Source organism: Neoarius graeffei, chromosome 2, assembly GCF_027579695.1.
Source record: "Neoarius graeffei isolate fNeoGra1 chromosome 2, fNeoGra1.pri, whole genome shotgun sequence".
Lineage (NCBI taxonomy): Eukaryota > Metazoa > Chordata > Actinopteri > Siluriformes > Ariidae > Neoarius > Neoarius graeffei.
In genome coordinates this window covers 104069897-104090781 of record NC_083570.1, presented here as the reverse complement: position 1 = coordinate 104090781, position 20885 = coordinate 104069897, and the positions used below count along the sequence as shown (strand labels likewise).

Sequence of the window (20885 nt, the reverse complement as noted above, 5' to 3'; positions counted from 1 at the left end):
ACCGTGAGTAGAGAAAAACAAAATGGCGCCGCACGTTGCTGAACCAACCGAGGACAAAATAAAAAGTACTCGAAAACAAAACCCCAAAAAATACAAAAAAAACCCCCAGCAAAATATGGAATGAAAGTATTTGATGGTAAGAACGTATCTGTTTTTTTCAAGAATTCTTCTTATTATAGCATTTTTCACAAATTGCTCCTGTCATTTTGCCAGTTTGTTTACATTCTTCATCTTTAAGCATTAAAAATATGTTGAATTTTTTGTAACTGGTTCAAAAGCTCAACGAAGTTTGAAAATTACACAACTGAAATGTCCAAGGAAGAATTAGATAATGTTTAAAGTAGTGCTGTCAAAAATGTCGCGTAATTAACGCGTTAACTTGACTCAATTTTAACGGCGATAATTTTTTTATCGCGAGATTAACGCTCTGTGACATGATGTAGGTTTTTCATAAGCTTTTGAAACTGCCAGGAACTTGGAACAGAGACTTTGCTTAGAAAAACGATAGCAGCTAGACTGTAATGCCACGCCCCGCACAGCCAGAGTCCTCTGCCCTCCCCCGAAGAGCCACGGTGCTCGGCTTAGGTTTCGTTTTCCCATCGGCGGCTCCAGCCTGACTTTGCAGTGGCTGTGACAAGACGTGTTATGCTCTGCAATAAAAAAAAAAAAAAAACATTGGTACAACCAGTGTTCGAACTATGCCGATATTTTCGGGGGGTCCCTTTTTTCCCTTGGGGGGGTGCTTGCGCTTGTCTCAGAGCGCGGCTCTCCATTGCGCGCTCACTTCGGATATGCAAATGCTTCCCGTTACACCTGATTGCTATGTCAATAAACATCATTTTGCCAATATTTTAGAGACCCCCCAACATTTCCCAAATCATGTTTTCAAGGGATCTCATGTCTGTTTCAGGGGATCTCGGATCCCCCGTGTACCCCCGTAGTTCGAACGGTGAGCAAGCCCATTCACTTTTTTATGCTGATAAGAGAATTACAATGGTTTTTCATGTGACAAAAATGTGCGATTAAATTGCGATTAATCGCGAGTTAACTATGACAGTCGCGACATTAATCGCGATTAAATATTTTAATCGCTTGACAGCACTAGTTTAAAGCTGTTCTATTCCTCGGCACAACAGCAAGATGGCACTTTGTACAAAAAAAAAAAAAACAACAACGCGAAAGTCAATTCGTGCAGCCAGCGGCAGGTTTTTGAGAAATTCGCCTAAACGTTGTCAGATATTTTGTATTAAGGGTTTATTTATCGAATTTGCAAAAAAATAAACATGCTCGGTTTTTCAAAATCCAGTGAATGTGGAGAGAAAAAAACAGTTATTCCACTCAATCTCGTCGTACATGGGTTATAGCCAACTTGGTGCTACGCACCTCATCAGCTATCAGCTCATGTACAACTCAATTTCGTGGAATAACTGTTAAATATAATCGAATGTTGTAATAAATTATGTCACATTATACGTTCCTGAAATAGCACAGATATCATGATTTTTGTTTTTCTAACTTTTTTTTTTTAAATAAAAGTTGCAAACTCTGTATGCAGCTGATTTTTTGCTCGTTCTTCTTGGCCAGCTTGTCAGCCGCAGCCTCAGATTCTTGTTCATGGCTAATAGGGGTGAAACCCCGATGTGGTCTTTTGTTGCTTCAGGGTTTGTGTATTGAGATGCTTTTCTGCTCACCACGGTTATAAAGAGTAATTATATGAGTTACTAGGCAGCCTGAACCAGTAAGCCTCTTAATGCTAAGAGCGTCTTAACTAGGAGAGAGAGCGTTCATTGTGCTGCTCGCGCTACCATTCAACGATGATCTTTGTGCTGCGATGCTTTTAGGAAACTCAGGCCCTGATCATTCTCCTTTGAGCTGTCTCATCAGCAAAGCGGTTCAACATGCAGTTCTGGCACTTGTGGATGTTTTTTGTTTTTCGCACCATTCTGTGTAAACTCAAGAGACTGTTCTGTGTGTGTGTGTGTGTATGTATTTTAAAAAAAAATCCCAGGAGATCAGCAGTTCATGAAATACTCAATCGTGTCAAGTCACTCAGATCACACACACACACCCTCTGATCTATATCTGCATGATTTCATGCACTGTGCTCGTACCACGTGATTAGCTGATTAGATAGCTGCATGAATGAGGAGGTGTATGTGTTTTCTAATAATGTAATCATCGTATGACAGATGTCGAGTTATCGATCGTCAAAAATTTCTTCTACTATTTTTCCATGACGTATTTACTCTACTCAGCCGTGCATCCACTGTATTATTTCCGACTTGCGCTGCTTTTGTCCGTGAAAGTTCAACATGGCATTCAGTTGTGAATGTTAAGGTTAGCAACGAGGGCAGGCTTCGTTGGAATGAAAGAAAGCACATCGCCCCCGCTGGTTCAGATTCACCCACATTTTCTAATGAGATCAGGTTCTCAGAGTTCACTAGAGGCCCGAGTCGGTGTTGACTTCTAGCTGAGTCGCAGTATGAAGTGCTGCGTCACTGCTCGCTGATCAGCGTTTCAGACGACGCGAGCTCGCCAAAACTGCAGCGGTGCTCGGCTTCGGCATTCAAATAACCTTGCCAAATCTGCCATGCCACACGTTTCCCAGGTAACAGCCTTCCGGTTTCTTGGCAAACACAAAAGCCTAGTAGTCTCAGGGCCTGTCTAGGAGAGTACACACACACACACACACACACACACGCACGCACACACACACATCCCCTCCTCACTGCTGACATTTTTCTCTCGTCTCAGATTCCAGAGAGCTGCAGGACCAGTGACGGAGACAGAGAGGGAGAGAGAGACAGACTTGGTGGCGTAGTGAAGGAGACGGACATCAGTGGAGACGGAAAGAGGAAAGAGTGCAAAGCAGGGGCGCTTCAGGAGGCCTTCTCCTAGGGGAAATCCTCGCAGTCGCAGAAGTTCTGTGAGTATAGAACGCTGTTTATTTATTTGACTCATGCGCCGTTTTCATTGGGTGATGATGTTAGGGGTGTGGCCTGCAGGAAAATAAGGAGCACAGTAGTAGCGTGGGTCTGTTTATTATAGGAGCATCAGCTGCTAAACACATGAGGGAGTGGGCTTTGGTTATAAACCACATACGCTACACCAACAGGCATGACATGCTGTATGCTGTGTGTGTGTGTGTGGGGGGGGGGGGGCATGTGTCTTGGTGGGGACCAAATATCCACACAAGGAAAGAAATATCTGAAAGTTTTGACCTTGTTCTGGTCCCCACGAGGAAATGTGCTTGTTTACCAAAACCTGCAGCTTTTATTGATTTGTATTTATTAAAAAATGAGCAAAACTGTTTTTGTTTAGTTGCTGAGGTTAACGTTAGAGTTAGATTTAGATGTAATGTAGTATTAATTAGCTTTATGAAAATGGATGGTCCTTCCAAGGACAGGGTTACGGTTAGATAAGTGTGTGTGTGTGTGTGTGTGTGTCCAATATGTATTCAAATTTTAATTATTATAAAATAGTAATAATTTGACTGCGTTTGAATATTAATGATCCTTGAATAGTGACAGCATTAGCAGAAGCTCTGAAGCACTGGAGATGAAAATTGTGTTGCTTTCTTCAGCAGAGAAGATCACGCACCAAGAGACAATACAACAATACCTTTTTCTTTCTTTCTGTCTGTCTTTGTATGTCTTTCAGTTTTTCATTCTGCTTGTCTGTCTTTCTTTCTGTCTTTCTACCTTTATTTATTTCTGCCTTTTTTCTACCTTTCTCTCTTTCTATCTCTGTCTTTATTTCTTCCTGTCTCTCTCTCTCTCTCTCTTATTTCTTTCTGCTCCCTCTCTGCCTCTGTCTCTCTCTCTGCCTGTCTGCCTTTCTCTGTCTTTCTTTCTCCCCTTCTCTCTCTCTCTATCTCTCTCTCTGTTTATCTTTCTGCCTTTCTCTGTTTTTCCTTTTCTGTTTCTCTCTCTTTCTTTCTGCCTTTCTTTCTACCTGTCTCTGTCTGTCTGTCTGTCTGTCTGTCATATTCTTTCTTTCTTTCTTTCTTTCTTTCTTTCTTTCTTTCTTTCTTTCTTTCTTTCTTTCTTTCTTTCTTTCTTTTTCCTTTTCTGTTTCTCTCTCTTTCTTTCTGCCTTACTCTCTCTTTCTATCTTTCTTTCTGCCTGTCTCTGTCTTTCTGCCTCTCTCTTTCTGCTTCTGTCTCTCTCTTTCTATCTTTCGGGCTGTCTGTCAGTCATATTCTCTCTCTCTCTCTCTCTCTGTCTTTCTATCTTTCGGGCTGTCTATCAGTCATATTCTGTTTCTCTCTCTTTCTTTCTTTCTGCCTGTCTTTCTGCCTCTCTCTTTTTCATTTTCTGTTTCTCTCTTTCTTTCTGCCTTTCTCTCTCTTTCTGTCTTTCTGCCTGTCTGTCTGTCATATTCTGTCTCTCTCTCTCTCTCTCTCTCTCTCTCTCTCTCTGTCTGTCTCTCTGCCTTTCTGTCTTTATAATTTTATTCACCATGATATCTGGCTTTCCAATTTCAACCCATCGTAACATGTCTTCACCTGATTATTTATTTATTTAGGTGATATTTATCGAAGCCCAAATGCTTTTTTATTCCCCACATACCTTCACTACATAGCGTGTTCCATAATGACCCCATGTAGAGCACAAACTTCATTAGAAATAGAACACATATAGACTTACGTTACGTGGCTAAAAGTAAAGTAACGTATCCTAAACATTCATTCTGAGATTCAGCCCCAGAGAGTGTGTTTGAACGAAGCGAACGTATGTGTAAATGTATTCTCAGGCTTTTACTCTGGACTATGTTCATCACACAGTGCAGAAGAGGTCCAGACTGAAAAAGGATGTTCATCATCATGGAGTCTAATTTGGATTCCCCAGCATGAGCTGATCACTCTCATTAGAGCTGTTTGCCCTGTGGGCTCTCTGCTGGGTCTGCGCACATTTTATTCTCTGCCTGATCTCAATATGCGTGCACTGGGCTGTTACTCTTCCACTAAAGCTGGAATGTGCAAAGAGGAAAACGGAAAACGTGTGATAATTAAGGGTGTGTGTCTGTGTGTGTGTGTGTGAGAGAGAGAGAGAGAGAGAGAGAGAGATACTTGTCATGTGTGCCTCAGAGCACCAGTTCTCACTCCAGCTAAATCAGTCTCCACATCTGACTGAACACACACACACAGTGGTGCGCTTAGTCTCAAAATGCAGCGCTATAAGAATAGAAAGATGTCAGTAAGCTGATATTAGCGAACGTATCACATGGTGGCTGTACACAGAAGGCCATAAAAAGAATGAGTGCTTCCTGTAAATTCTCGGGGTCTCGTGATGTGTTGAGGGACGTCTGATGGACACGCAGGACTTTTTGCTCTTGGTTCAGATCATCGCACGTCTCGCGAGTGTCACTTCCTCCAAGGTTCTCACAGAGTGAAATACGACTGCCGGGTATGACGACATAATATCCATAGCGCTATACAGTACCAGTCAAAAGTTTGTACACCCCGCTCTACTCTCGACTTTGGGACTACGGTTGTCGTGAACGGTTTTTGCGCTCGGGTTTCCGTCGGTGGGCGGTTTATAGCATCAACGAAGCTGACTTTATGTTAGGACTGTTAATGTTATAGTCATGTTGTCTGTTGTTGCCCGGATTGGGATGGGTTCCCTTTTGAGTCTGGGTCCTCTCGAGGTTTCTTCCTCATGTCGTCTGAGGGAGTTTTTCCTTGCCACCGTCGCCACAGGCTTGCTCATTGGGGATAGATTAGGGATCAAATTAGCTCATGTTTTAAGTTGTTCAAATTCTGTAAAGCTGCTTTGCGACAATGTTTATTGTTAAAAGCGCAATACAAATAAACTTGACTTGACTCTTCAAAGATTCTTCAAAGTAGCCAGTGTTTACCTTGATGACGCTTTGCACACTGTTGGCATTATCCTAACCAGCTTCATGAGGTAGTCACCTGGAATGCTTTCCAATTAACAGGCGCCTCGTCAAAAGTTAGTGGACGAGTTTCTTGCCTTCTTAATGCGTTTGAGATCAAATCGTAAATAATAAAAATACAGTAAATAGCCCTATCCAACACCACAACTGTAGCAATCCATCCATATATCAAGAACCACTCAACTAAGTAAAGAGAAATGGCATCCATCATTATTTTAAAACATAAAGTATCTTTTAATTAATAAAAATAAAGAAGAAACACTGAATTAGAAGGTGTGTCCAAACTTTTGACCGGTACACTCTCAGAAAACAAAGTACATTATTGTCCCTCTTTTAATTTATCTAGAAGTTTTTCTTTTTTTCCCTGTTTATCTGTAATGATGCTGCTGGAATCTTAATTTCCCTGAGGGAACCCTCCCAAAGGGATCAATAAAGTTTTATCTAATCTAATCTAATCTAATCTAATCTAATCTAATCTAATCTAATCTAATCTAATCTCTACTGGTACTATGGCTTGTCACTGGCTCAGTACCCTCTAAGGTACTTATTTGTACCATTTATATACTGATTGGGAACATATATGTACCTTTTTGACCCTAAAAAGGTACACATAATTATCTTGAAGTCTAATAATTAGCCCTTTATGGCCCTTTTCCACTACCCTTTTTCAGGTCACTTCAGCTCGCTTCAGCCCGACACGGCTCGCGTTTCAACTATCTCAGAGCAGCACGACTCAGCTCGCTTCAGCCCTGCTTAGCACCCAAAACTCGCACGGTTTTGGAGTAGGGCTGAAGCGAGCCAAACCGAGCCGAGTGGGGCTAGGGGCGTGAGGAGACACTCCCCTGTGCACTGATTGGTGAGGAGGAGTGTCCTCACATGCCCACACATGCCCCGCGAGCACGCTGGGATCTGTAAACACCGTAAACCTGGAAGAAGAAGAATTACGAATTACGAGAATTTCTGAAGCCTTATGCGCCTCGCCTCATCTATACGCTCTTGCCAGTATCTGTTGGCGTTGTCGGTGACAACAAGCCACAGCACCAAGACCAGCAACACTAACGACTCCATGTCCTCCATGTTTATTGTTTACTATCCGGGTCGTGAGACTACCGCTTAAAAGATCACTGATGTCACTGTTTGCGCCGCCTAACGACATCACGTGACATCCACCCACTTTCGCTAACTCCACCCAATGTGTCCACCCATTTCCAGCCAGCACGGTTCAGCGCGGTTGTAGTCGAAATGCAACTCCAACAGCCCCACTCAGCTCGACTCAGCCCAACTCAGCACGGCACGGCTCAGCCCAACTCAGCCGCGTTGGTAGTGGAAAAGCGGCATTAGTGTAGGTTGTACCTTGGGGGACAGAAATGGGCTCCTACTGTACGCCTATTTCTGACAGTGTACTGTATGCTAGGTTGATTTGGTTATAAATTGACTCAGAAATTACGTCTCTGACTTAAGGGTTAAAAGGAAACATTTCTCTTGCGTTCCCTCATCAAATGACATTATCCTATTAGTATTGTGTCTATGGACCTGATCGTTAGCTGGTTATCTGTAACATTAGCTCGATGTAAACCGTCTCATACAGGCAAACTTGTGCTTTGTTGTCGTGATGAGATTTGCTACGAACTGTAGCTCCGATTTAAAATAAATTTTTTGCCAATTTAATAGATGAAAGTAGCATTCGGCATTGACTTGCATATTGTGCCTCAAATTAAGTTCAAACAACAGGACCTGACTAGAATGATTATCGAACATAAGTTAGCGTTGTTCTGGCTAGCTACCTCACCAGCCTGTTTTGGTGAGCTAATATGAATCAGCGCCTAAGCCAATCGTGTGTTGTAAAAGTTTGTTTAAACAAACCTTCACTCGTACGCTAAATTAACAGCGCACTTTAATTCTGGCGGCTGAAAATTAAATAAATAAATCAAGGTTTGTGGTTTTAATCTGAAAGTGTAAAAATGCTGAACATTTGGACAAAATGTTACCCAGTTTCATTTTTCAAAAATGATTAAATCTAGTAATAAATCATTCCACCTGAAGAGAAACGGAGTCGAGAAATAGAAATAGATTGTGTTTCCTCAGCTCTCCTGCATGTCTCATCATTAATGCATCCAAACAGCAGCAGCTACTCGTTCAGTGTTGCCAGATCAGGCCGGATCCCTCACGATTGGGCTATTATCGATCACCTCGAGTCAAACGTGGCATTGGTCTGGAAGTAATCTGTTAAAATAACATTCTGTTAACAGTAAACCTTTTGCAGTTTACAAGCAATGAATCTCATTTAACAGGTCTGCCTGTTGTGCCATGCATATGTATGCCATTTCTGCTGGAGCACTGCTTCCCTGCCCGCTGTGTAATCATGTATCGGTCTTGACCAACCCAGGCTGTGTACTGTCTAGCCTTGGTTTAGCCGTTAAATTTTGATTTTTCTCTGTTTAGTTGTACTTTGTCAGTTCATTTGTATGGTTTAATTGTTTTATTTTCCCTGGCTGGGTACTGAGTGTTGGTACATCAACAGAATATTACACTAGGTGTTATTCTGTCATGTGTTCAGTTGACACATTCTTGTCTAGAAGTTCGGCACTTCATGTACCTGACTTTTGCACTTGTTGTACGACACTCTGGACAAGAGTGTCTGCTAAATGCTATGTAATGCAATGTAATCTTTTACAGCACTATCTGTACACCTAGTCTACCACGCAGGGGTAAATGCTTTACCAAAGTTTCTGCGTTCCTGCTGTTAGCATTTAACAGCATGTCCTGAATTTTGTTTCCAAGTTTGCCCAAGAATTTTCATTTTGGATCACCACTATGTTAAATCTGTGCATACTGGGCAGGTTTGAGCTTGTGGAATCCTTTTAAGTGGATTTAATGGAGCAGTTTTTGGTCCTGTAACAATGGAGCCTTTCAGACAACAACGTCACAAGACCATACATTTTCCATTTAGTCCTTTGGCAGATGCGCCTATTCAAAACAACTTATAAAAGCATACAAACAGTGGGATACACATTAATAATAAAAAAATGGGGGAGAGAGTGTATGAGTGGATTCATAATCTGAAAGAAGGGCTTTATGTATGCATGATCTAAAGCATCCTTCTAACTTACGGCTAAGAATCATTTAAAAGTGCATTGGTATAATAGAGAAACAGCTACAACATTATTATTAAAAAAAGGACTTAACTGAAATGAAAAGAATAGTAGATGCCAAATACATATGTGCTGATATGTAGTTATATGATACACACAATGTTGTTCATGGATCATTTTATTTTTTGCTAGTGTCATTAAGGCAATCTGATCATTCCATTTGCACAATGAAATGCTGAACATGGTGGATAGAACAGTGACTTATTAACAAACCAGTGACAGTAAAATGTTGTTAGTGAAAACCATAAATGTTAATGCAATGCCTTCTCTGGAAGTTGCATTGATAAACAGTTCCATGTCACAGACCTCTGGAACAAAAGAAATTGCCTCAATTTTAACATGGAATTTGCTTCATCAACCGATACCACAACTGCTTTGGCTAGATTGATTTCTGAAGGCTTGGACCTTTTGTACTGCAACTCAGATAAAAAAAAAATAAAAATAAAAAATGTTCAGGCATGATATTTTTATCCAGAAGGTCATGACTTGACTATACATTTTTTATCACTACTGTGAGTTTTAATTTATATCAAGTTTAAATTCAAATTTGCATCACCAACCAATAACACGACTTGACTGATTCCTGAAGACCTGATCATTTTTACTACAACTCCAGATGATTTTAAAATGGGTGCAGGCATGTGTTTATTTATTTATTTATTTATTTTATCCAATTCTTCCTGACTTTATGATAAATTTAGCAGCACAAAATAGGCGGTGTGATGTGCAAGATTACATCTGTGGTTTTTAATGTTTATGGTCACCGTCTTGAAGAGGGTAACACACAATGTAGTTGCAAAGAAACTCACAGTGCACAAGATTTTGTGCACATACAAATCCAGAACTTGATTTCTTGCCCCTAAATTGGCAAAAACAAAATTAAATTGAAGGTAAAGTCAGAGCTAAAGCGCTAACTGTCCCAAAATATTTTCAGCAATTTTCTCGTCTCATCTCATTATCTCTAGCCGCTTTATCCTGTTCTACAGGGTCACAGCCGAGCTGGAGCCTATCCCAGCTGACTACGGGCGAAAGGCGGGGTACACCCTGGACAAGTCGCCAGGACACAGACAACCATTCACACTCACATTCACACCTACGGTCAATTTAGAGCCACCAGTTAACCTAACCTGCATGTCTTTGGACTGTGGGGGAAACCGGAGCACCCAGAGGAAACCCACGCAGACACGGGGAGAACATGCAAACTCCGCACAGAAAGGCCCTCGCCGGCCACGGGGCTCGAACCCGGACCTTCTTGCTGTGAGGCGACAGCGCTAACCACTACACCACCGTGCCGCCCCATTCAGCAATTTTGTTTTCTTTTTTAAGGATTAACAAGAAATCTTACTACATTGAATTACAGTATGGTCATGATATAGTAAACGTGTTAATTCATTCGTAAGTCATATTTGTCACACTGGAAGGCCTGAAGAGAGCCAGTCTGGCAAGACTATTCAAGGGTCTGTAGATGCTGCAGTCATGGATGTTATGGCTGAGTGTCTGGAAGACTACACAATCACAGAAGTCAGATGAGGCAGTGCCAAGGTACTGCTTGGTATAGCCAGGCAGTTGAGGATCTGGATTTCAGGTGGTTGAGGTTGATCCAGACTCTGCTTGAATGGCAGCTCCCATGCAGCTTGCTTAACGGCACGTCACTGTTGTCTTGCAGTTGCTGAGATGGTGCGAACCACATCTCAATCCAGGTTGCGTCAGGATGGAATTGGTGGGAGGAGGCAAGCCTGTGGGTTTTGGTGGCAAAATACTTACGTACGTTTAACCTTTTGGGGTCGAGAGCTTCGCCGGCGAAGCTTGACAGGTTTAGAATGAGTAGGTTATGTATTTAGATAAATATCTTCACAAGTTTTTTATCATACAAGCATGATAAACATATTGACAGAAAGTTTATACTTTACACTTTCCTATGTGCCCACTGCCAAATAATATTATAGTTTTAAAATTACCTAAATTAGATGAAACATAAAACTTGTCACCTTCCTCAGTCACACTGGAGTCGGAGCACTGAGCGCCCACTTATGCATTCATAAAAATCTGTTCACATGGTAAAGGCATGATAATCACTTTCACTCTTTCGGTTTCGATTGGTTTCTCTTTTGTGGTGGGCCGTAAACAGGATAAAATATGTCAGGCTATTTGGAGGTAAAACTTGTTGCGAGATGGCGCGCAGATTTTATGTGCTTCGGATGATTCAGTACAGCGATTCAATTTCAGGACAGTGAATCAATTCATGATTCAGTTCATGATTAAGTTCAGTCTTGAGAACTGCGACACTGATGATGAGTGGTGTCTTTTTTTTTTACCTCGACCCGATCCAGCTGAAGATCAGCTTGGTTAAGTGTAAATATTTGAGCAATTCCAGCGTTATGGACGTGACACTTGAACTCAAAATGGCAACAAATGACCCAGTGCATGTTTTATTGTCTCCCAGTATTTAAACAGGTGTTGCATATTTTAAGGCTGTACCATACTGGAGAAGTGATAGAACAAGAACAATTCCCATAGTACATCTAGGGCATGCCAGAAAATGCCAATAAAAGATGCGTTATGGATGTGACAGAAAAAGTATCACTTTTCTTGGGTGACTGTACATTTTTATCAAACTCTGTGAAATTGTAAACCTAATGTCGAAATGGAGATATCCATTTGATAGAGGGGTCCAAGGTGAATATTAAAAAATCTTTGTTTAAAATATTTTGTATTTCATGTAGAGTTTCGGAAGGAAAAGTCAGCGTTATGGATGTGACGAAATTCCGTTATGGATGTGACGCGTCTGAAATCGACATGGCATATGTTTAGAAAATCTGCAATTTAACCACCATAACCCTTTGAAAAACTCTCTAAATATCAGCTAAAACTATCAAAGTTCTTAAATAATATTTAGGATGGCTATTGTTTTGCTGTTTTGTGGATTTTAGCATACATTTCTGTGGCTTGTGGCAATAATATAGAATTGTACATGATCAAAGTTGATTTTAGCTTGGGGTTTACATTATAAGAAAGAAAGACTGACAGTGACATATTAGGTTGGTTACAAATTGGTTCAACTTATTCACATCTGTAAAATACAGGCCTAGGTGAGATCTCTGGGAGTGGTTTTGATGTATTACATGCTGCTTTATTTTTGCATGGTGAGGTTGACATTTACATGGAATTGCCCACTTCTTCTATTTATTATGAGCAGATCAGTTGATGTGCTTGCGCTGTTGTGCATGCACAGGAAAAATGACTGAGCAATTTTTCTAGAGTTAAAAGTATTTTCCTCAAAAATATTTTAATTTTGCTTGATTTGAATTTAGAGAGTAAAATTTAGAGTGGGAGTGGGAGCAAAATTACAGAGTAATTGTGTAACAGAGTAACAGAGTAGGTTGTGGCTCTGAACTGAGTAAAATTGTACAAGAGTTAATTTCAAGACACCATGAATAGAGTCAAATGCCAAAATAAAGTCAAATTCCAGATAAATGAAGATGTTGTAAAAAGCAGTTTTAGAACTGTGTTGGAATGTGGGGAAAAAACATAACCCCACCATTGTGACTTGACCTGATGGGATTAAGAGTTGACAGTGGGAGGGGTTTTCACTCTTCTCATTGAATGGAATGGAAATTTTTTACGCTTCTCATTGAATACCCCTCCCACTGCCAACCCTTTATCCCAAAACAATAGGACTTTTTTTTTTTTTGATGACCAATTAATTGTCTAAATCAGTGGAGCAGATTTAAGTTTTTGTACTTGATACATTCCTAAGACTGAACATAATCACCTCAAGTGACTAAAACGGTTCGTCACAATGGCTAAGGTCATGTTTTTTTCACACATTCCAACACAGTTCTAAAACTGCTTTTTACAGTAGCTTCATTTATCTGTTATTTTTTTTAAAGTACAATCATGACAGGGCGGCACGGTGGTGTAGTGGTTAGCGCTGTCACCTCACAGCAAGAAGGTCCTGGGTTCGAGCCCCGGGGCCGGCGAGGGCCTTTCTGTGCGGAGTTTGCATGTTCTCCCCGTGTCCGCGTGGGTTTCCTCCGGGTGCTCCGGTTTCCCCCACAGTCCAAAGACATGCAGGTTAGGTTAACTGGTGACTCTAAATTGACCGTAGGTGTGAATGTGAGTGTGAATGGTTGTCTGTGTCTATGTGTCAGCCCTGTGATGACCTGGCGACTTGTCCAGGGTGTACCCCGCCTTTCGCCCGTAGTCAGCTGGGATAGGCTCCAGCTTGCCTGCGACCCTGTAGAAGGATAAAGCGGCTAGAGATGATGAGATGAGATGAGACAATCATGACATACTACATACTACTAATATTATTGTAGCTGAACTTATTCTGAATACAAAAAAGTCATATGACTTTGAAAATACTGCTTTGATTTGTTGAAATTGACAGCAACATTATAGCATGCCAAAATCATTAGCGTGCCAGAAAATACCCTCAGACCCCAGAGGGTTAATTTTCCAGATGTCTTTCTGGGTCAACTGTTTCAGGAAGAAGTATATTATAAACCGATAAAAGATTCATTTATTCAACTTCAGAAATGGCTTTATCCTGGTCAAGGATGCAGTCAATTTGGATGCTATCCCAGGAACACTGGGTGCAAGATAGGTGACTTCACCCAGAATGGGATGCCAGTCTATCACAGGGCACTATATGCACAGTCATTCAAACCTTGGGGGAAGTTAGCATAGCCAATCTGTCTACCTACATGGTTTTTGGACCATGGAAGGAAACAGGAAAACCCATCTGAAGTTCCACAAGGAAGGTAACCCAAGTTCAAAATCGAACCCCTGACCCTAGAGCTGAACCATCTTGTTGTCGAGTTATTGTCATATACAGTACGAATATTAAATATTAAAACACTTTTTTTTTTGCACTGGATAAAAATCTACATTCGTTCACTGCATTGCTATAAAAGATTTATAAATATGAGTTGGTGCCAAGGAGGAGTTTGAAAAGTTCAAAAACAGGGCAGTTCAGCAAAGGAAGTGTGTTCCACCACTAAAGGGCAGGAACACAAAAGCAAAAATGGCATAGTAATTAACATGTTTACAGAGTGTTTGTTTAGAAGCAGTTTTATCGTTTCTTAATTAGAGCTTTGAGGACCTAATGAGGATCAGTATTATGGCTGTGGAAAATGCTTCAAAAAATAAAGTAAGCCTTTGTGTGTGTCTGTGAACCTAAAGAACTATGGAAAGAGAGTACTGCATGTATCTCGATTAAGCCAGCTCAGACAGTTACACGTGTAACTGATGCTTCTCAGCCAGCAAAAGGGCGGATGGGTGGGTCAAGCTTTAGGGATGGAATGGATGTTTTGAAAAATTGATAATGCTGCAGAAGGCATCCATTTCTTATCTGTCCATGTCCATTAAAGCACCCGTCAGAATTTGAACAGAGCTCTGTTACAGCTGTGAGTTTATGAACAGAGAACCCAGACCTGTACAGTAGGTCCTGCTGCATTTTCATCTATTAACACTGATGATCAAAGGACTAAACGTTCTCAGCGTAATGAACAGAGGTCAGGTTTGCATCGTTTGAGCACAGTGTCCATAAAACCCAAACTGAACTCATTGTGTTTGTTTGCATGCAGCATTACTGATCTGCTGTGCATATCCTTCAGTTCCTGTGGAGTCAATATTGAGTTTGGCAGCAGCTGGAATTCCTGCGCTGCTAATGTGCTGTAATAAATCCAGTTGGATGAGGAGGCGGAGGTGGGCTCCTCTTCACTCGCTTTATTTATTCAGTGGAGCGTCGAAGAGGCTCGGCCCTCTACTCCTATTGGGTCTGATGAGTGCTGCATTAAAACCGATCCTGGATCCAACACTAGAACTCACTCAGCTGTGACACAGAACAATAATAGGAGTATGCGCTATGAAACAATAATATACAAGACTTTCAGGTGTCCAACAGTACTTGGGTTCTGGAAAGTTCAAGCACGGGCCAACACTCAGGGTTTCAAAGTTTCAGATATGGAGGAGCACAGTGGTTGTAGAATTAGAGAACAGTACTTGGGTTAGAAAATTTGAGTTATGGAAGAATATGGAGTTTCTGACATTCTCTTCCTGCATAGCAGTAGTCTGTACTTTCAGTACAGATCAGGATCTGGAGACATTTCTCAGACAGACTGACCCTGGAGTTATAAAATTCTCAGCTACAGACCAGTAATCAGGTTCTAGAATGATCAGCTATGAAAAACATTGGAACTGTCAGGTACAGAACAATACTCAGGTCCTAGAAAGTTCAAGGACGGGCCAGCACCGGAGTTTGAAAATTCTCAGCTACAGACCAATACTAATTCTAGAATTGCTGGGAGAATTTTAATTTTTATTTATTTGTTTGTTTAATGAACATGGTCTTTGTTTGGCATGCCTGGAATAAAGGAAAGATTCAGGTAAAAAAACAACTTGCACAACTTGTACACCTCTAGACTCAACCAGATGAGTAGTGAACCTTTTTGTAAAGCCTTCTAGGGAAGGAGAAAAAAAAAATAGCGCAGTCCCCCATTGGAATTTGTATCATTCCAAAATAATAAATTTGTAATGTTTTCATATACATTACTAATACACAGTAAGCTGATAGTAAGATAAGAATATATTATCAATTAGACGCTGTCAAGTACACACATTACACAATTACAGGTTACTGTAGCACATTCTTTATTCTTTATGCTGTAAAATTCTAGAACCCGGATCTTGTTTTAGTACTCACTGTACTGTTCCATAGTCAACTTACATTACATTACAGGCATTTAGCAGACGCGCTTATCCAGAGTGACATACAGCATACTGAGAGCAGCCTGGGGAGCAGTTGAGGGTTCGGTGCCTTGCTCAAGGGTATTTCAGCCATTTCTGCTGGTCCAGGGGATCGACCTGGTGACCTTTTGGTCCCAACACTGTTTCTCTAACCACTAGGTCATAGCTTGAGAATCCAAGGATTGTTCTGTTGCTGATAATTCCAGAAACACCAAATTATTAAAAATTTTAGAACCTGAATATTGTTTGATATTAAATGGTTCTTGAGTTCTGGTGTCTGAACACTGTAGCTAAGAATATCATCACTTCAGTGTTGGCTTGTCCCTGAATATTGTAGAAACTGGGTATTTTTCTGTACCAGTGAGTTCTATAATTCAAGTGTTATTTCATAGCTGATAATTCTAGGACCTGAGTACTGAGAATTGTATGCCACAGTATTGATCTGCCCCTGAGTATTCTAGAACATGGGCATTATCTATGTTCGAGAGTTCTGTATTGATCTCTAGCTGAGAATTCTAGAACTCCAATGTTGGCATGTTCAGAATATTCTGTAACTTAGGTATTGTTCTGTACCTGAGACTTCTAGAATTCCAGTTTTTTTTTCATAGCTGATAATTCTAGAACCTGCATATTGCTCTACACACAAGAGTTCTAGAATCTCATTGTTATTTAATAGCTGACAATTCTAAAAACCTGAGTATTGTTCTATACCTGAGAGTTCTAGAATTCCAGTGTTAGCTCATAGCTGGGAATTCTAGAACCTGAGTATTGAGAATTTTATACCACAATATTGATCTGTCACTGAGCATTGTAGAACATGGGCATTGCTCTGAACCTGAGAGTTCTAGAATTCCAGTGTTATTTCATAGCTGACAATTCTAGAACCTGTGTATTGTTCTATGCCTGATAGTTCTAGAATCCCATTGCTATTTAATGGCTGGCGATTCTAAAAACATGAGTATTGTTCTGTACCTGAGAGTTCTAGAATTCATGTTAGTTCATCGCTGACAATTCTAGAACCTGAGTATTGAGAATTTTATCCCACACTATTGAGCTGTCCCTGAGTATTCTAGAACATGGGTGTTATCTATATTCGAGAGTTCTATATTGGTCTCTATTGGTTCTATATTGGTCTCTGAGAGTTCTAGAACTCCAATATTGATCTGTTTCTGAATATTCTAGAACTTGGGTATTGTTGTTTACCTTAGAGTGCTATAATTCCACTAATTGTACTTCGTAGAACATGAACATGCTTCATTACGTCATTAATATGAACATGCAGCACTTCCTGATGCATTTACAGCATCCTTAGTAACTGCCTGGTCAGGATCATGGCAGTTTAACTTCACCTACTTGTTGGCTTATTTTGGGAAATGCAACCAGCTAAATCTGTTAGAAAATATCACAGGCGATAAAATAATAACTGCAGGAGCAGGATTTTTGGGGGAAAAAGTCTCGTGCAATCTGTGGTTAAGACGGATGATGTACTGGAGTGATATAGCTGAGGTTGAGGAACTATCAGAGACCATGCTGACACTTCTGAAATTTCTACATCTGGATTTTTTTTCCCCACGTTATCCAGTGTTTAAATTTAATTAAACTGAAAATCCTTCTGATTTAAGCCATGCTTACTTTGGGTTGAAATCGAAATATAGATACAGGAGATACAGATATTGGCATTGTGTTACACTGCTAGTGTATTTTACTGAACCGTATGTCAATATACATCGTGATATTATTTGTAATGTATTTCTGTTTTTGTATTTTTTTGTCAAGCGTAATGAATGGATAGGTGTTATGAACTCATACTTCATTTATTCATGTTATGGTAAGTGATTAAAGCACATTTTTCTTTCTCTGTGTATGTTTTAACTGGGACGCAGCGTTATTCCCTGAGACGTATGAAATATGTTTAGAAACTGAGAATAACCTTCAGCTAACGGATATGTGTTATAATAGCATGCAGGTGACAAGCTACTTAGCTGCCAATCTCATGTTTTTTTTTTTTTTTCTCTTGGCTGATATGTAAAGTCAGACATTTATTAACAAGGATTTTATTTGTTTGTTTATTTTGGCATGTATTCATTTTGGTTCGAATTCAGCCAAGTTGCTAAGGAACTATCTCATGCTGCCCTTGTCTCCCCTTCTTGTTATTCCGAGTTGCTCTCTGAAAATTATGTTAAACTGACACTAATGCCAAGAATTTAAAAATAATGACTGTTGCATTTGGCTTGTGGAGAAGTTTCACGTTCGTCAGTGTTTCTGGCCACCAAGTAGCATCTCTTGTGCCAATCTCAGGTCAGAGGTTCAGCCAGTCAGCTGTCTCTGTCAGAGAGATAGAAAGTAGTGAGGATTTTTTAATGACCGTTTTCTTCAGGGGAATATAAAGTGGCTCGTTTTTGCCAGATGACCCAGTTTAGTTTAGCAACCCAGTTCAGAAGTTTGCACATCCAGGCAAGGGTTGTAAGCTGCATGCTGATCCAGAGCCCATCTGCAAAACGTTTGTTGCCAAATGCGATTTGATTCTGAGTTCACTGAAGATTTCTGAAGCAATTGAATTTCAGTTTGGAAATGCTGGACTCGGATTTGTATTCTAGTGTGGCAAATGCATGTTTAAGGCTGATCTTTCTTTTGCAAAGATATGCACAATATGGATAAACACCATGTCACTGCACGTTTGCAATTTGTTGCAATGTGTCTTGTGATACATTGAGCCCCAGTTGGCAAACCTTTCATTTGACATGGTTACATGTCAGCCTACATTGTTAGAACAAAAAGGATTTCCATTTATGGGATCATGTGAATGTCATGAGTCATCCAGAACCTTCCATCTGGAGTGTCACAATCACCGAAACTCATCTGGAGCATCACAATCGCAGAGCCTCTCATCTGGCGCATCTGCAGTTGGGCAGCTTGATCAAAGCATCCAATAAAACATTTATGAAGCAGTTAGAGCCGTTGTTCTCAAAGTGGGCTCTGTAAAATCATTTGTCAAAACATTTCATTCCTGCATAGCTACATCTAGATTCTTTGGGTGAAAAGTTCAGGAATGGAACGCGTATAAAGGTGAAGGAATGGGCACAATTGCATAATGAGGCTTTTTTTTTTTTTTAATAACTGGAATGTACTCATGAAATTGTTTTGTGATCATATGTAGGGTGAAGTTTTGTGACCTGAAAGGTGTCCCTTGCTGCAAAAGAAAAATAGACAGTCCTTGGATTAGTGAGCTAATTTCCATACTCGTGCAATGTACCAGTGTTAAAATTGTCAGGATTGCACCAGAGTGTAAATATTTATTAGTTTTTCCACGAAATCGAGTTGTACAACCCTGATTCCAAAAAAGTTGGGACAAAGTACAAGTTGTAAAGAAAAACGATATGCAATGATGTGGAAGTTTCAAAATTCCATATTTTATTCAGAATAGAACATAGATGACATATCAAATGTTTAAACTGAGAAAATGTATCATTTAAAGAGAAAAATTAGGTGATTTTAAATTTCATGACAACACATCTCAAAAAAGTTGGGACAAGGCCATGTTTATCACTGTGAGACATCCCCTTTTCTCTTTACAACAGTCTGTAAACGTCTGGGGACTGAGGAGACAAGTTGCTCAAGTTTAGGGATAGGAATGTTAACCCATTCTTGTCTAATGTAGGATTCTAGTTGCTCAACCGTCTTAGGTCTTTTTTGTCGCATCTTCCGTTTTATGATGCGCCAAATGTTTTCTATGGGTGAAAGATCTGGACTGCAGGCTGGCCAGTTCAGTACCCGGACCCTTCTTCTACGCAGCCATGATGCTGTAATTGATGCAGTATGTGGTTTGGCATTGTCATGTTGGAAAATGCAAGGTCTTCCCTGAAAGAGACGTCGTCTGGATGGGAGCATATGTTGCTCTAGAACCTGGATATACCTTTCAGCATTGATGGTGTCTTTCCAGATGTGTAAGCTGCCCATGCCACATGCACTAATGCAACCCCATACCATCAGAGATGCAGGCTTCTGAACTGAGCGCTGATAACAACTTGGGTCGTCCTTCTCCTCTTTAGTCCGAATGACACGGCATCCCTGATTTCCATAAAGAACTTCAAATTTTGATTCGTCTGACCACAGAACAGTTTTCCACTTTGCCACAGTCCATTTTAAATGAGCCTTGGCCCAGAGAAGACGTCTGCGCTTCTGGATCATGTTTAAATATGGCTTCTTCTTTGAACTATAGAGTTTTAGCTGGCAATGGCGGATGGCACGGTGAATTGTGTTCACAGATAATGTTCTTTGGAAATATTCCTGAGCCTATTTTGTGATTTCCAATACAGAAGCATGCCTGTATGTGATGCAGTGCCGTCTAAGGGCCCGAAGATCACGGGCACCCAGTATGGTTTTCCAGCCTTGACCCTTACGCACAGAGATTCTTCCAGATTCTCTGAATCTTTTGATGATATTATGCACTGTAGATGATGATATGTTCAAACTCTTTGCAATTTTACACTGTCGAGCTCCTTTCTGATATTGCTCCACTATTTGTCGGCGCAGAATTAGGGGGATTGGTGATCCTCTTCTCATCTTTACTTCTGAGAGCTGCTGCCACTCCAAGATGCTCTTTTTATACCCAGTCATGTTAATGACCTATTGCCAATTGACCTAATGAGTTGCAATTTGGTCCTCCAGCTATTCCTTTTTTGTACCTTTAACTTTTCCAGCCTCTTATTGCCCCTGTCCCAACTTTTTTGAGATGTGTTGCTGTCATGAAATTTCAAATGAGCCAATATTTGGCATGAAATTTCAAAATGTCTCACTTTCAACATTTGATATGTTGTCTATGTTTTATTGTGAATACATTATCAGTTTTTGAGATTTGTAAATTATCGCATTCCGTTTTTATTTACAATTTGTACTTTTTCCCAACTTTTTTGGAATCGGGGTTGTACTTGAGCTGATGGCTGACGAGACGCGTAGCGCCGAGTTGGCTATCAGCCAAGTATGACAAGATTGAGTGGAATAACTGTTTTATTCTATCCACATTCACTGGATTTTGAGAAACAGAGCATTTTTATTTTTGTTTTTTGCAAATTCGATAAATACAAA

The 20885-nt window shown here is 40.4% G+C and overlaps 1 protein-coding gene across 1 annotated transcript in view; it reads left to right on the top strand.

Moving 5' to 3' along the window:
* LOC132882081 (zinc fingers and homeoboxes protein 2-like) overlaps positions 1-20885 on the top strand; it is a 95641-nt gene that overhangs the window by 21584 nt on the left and 53172 nt on the right. The window contains exon 2 of the mRNA XM_060915309.1: positions 2755-2926. The gene's annotated coding sequence lies outside the window, so the exon portion shown is untranslated. The remainder of the gene's footprint in view (positions 1-2754; positions 2927-20885) is intronic.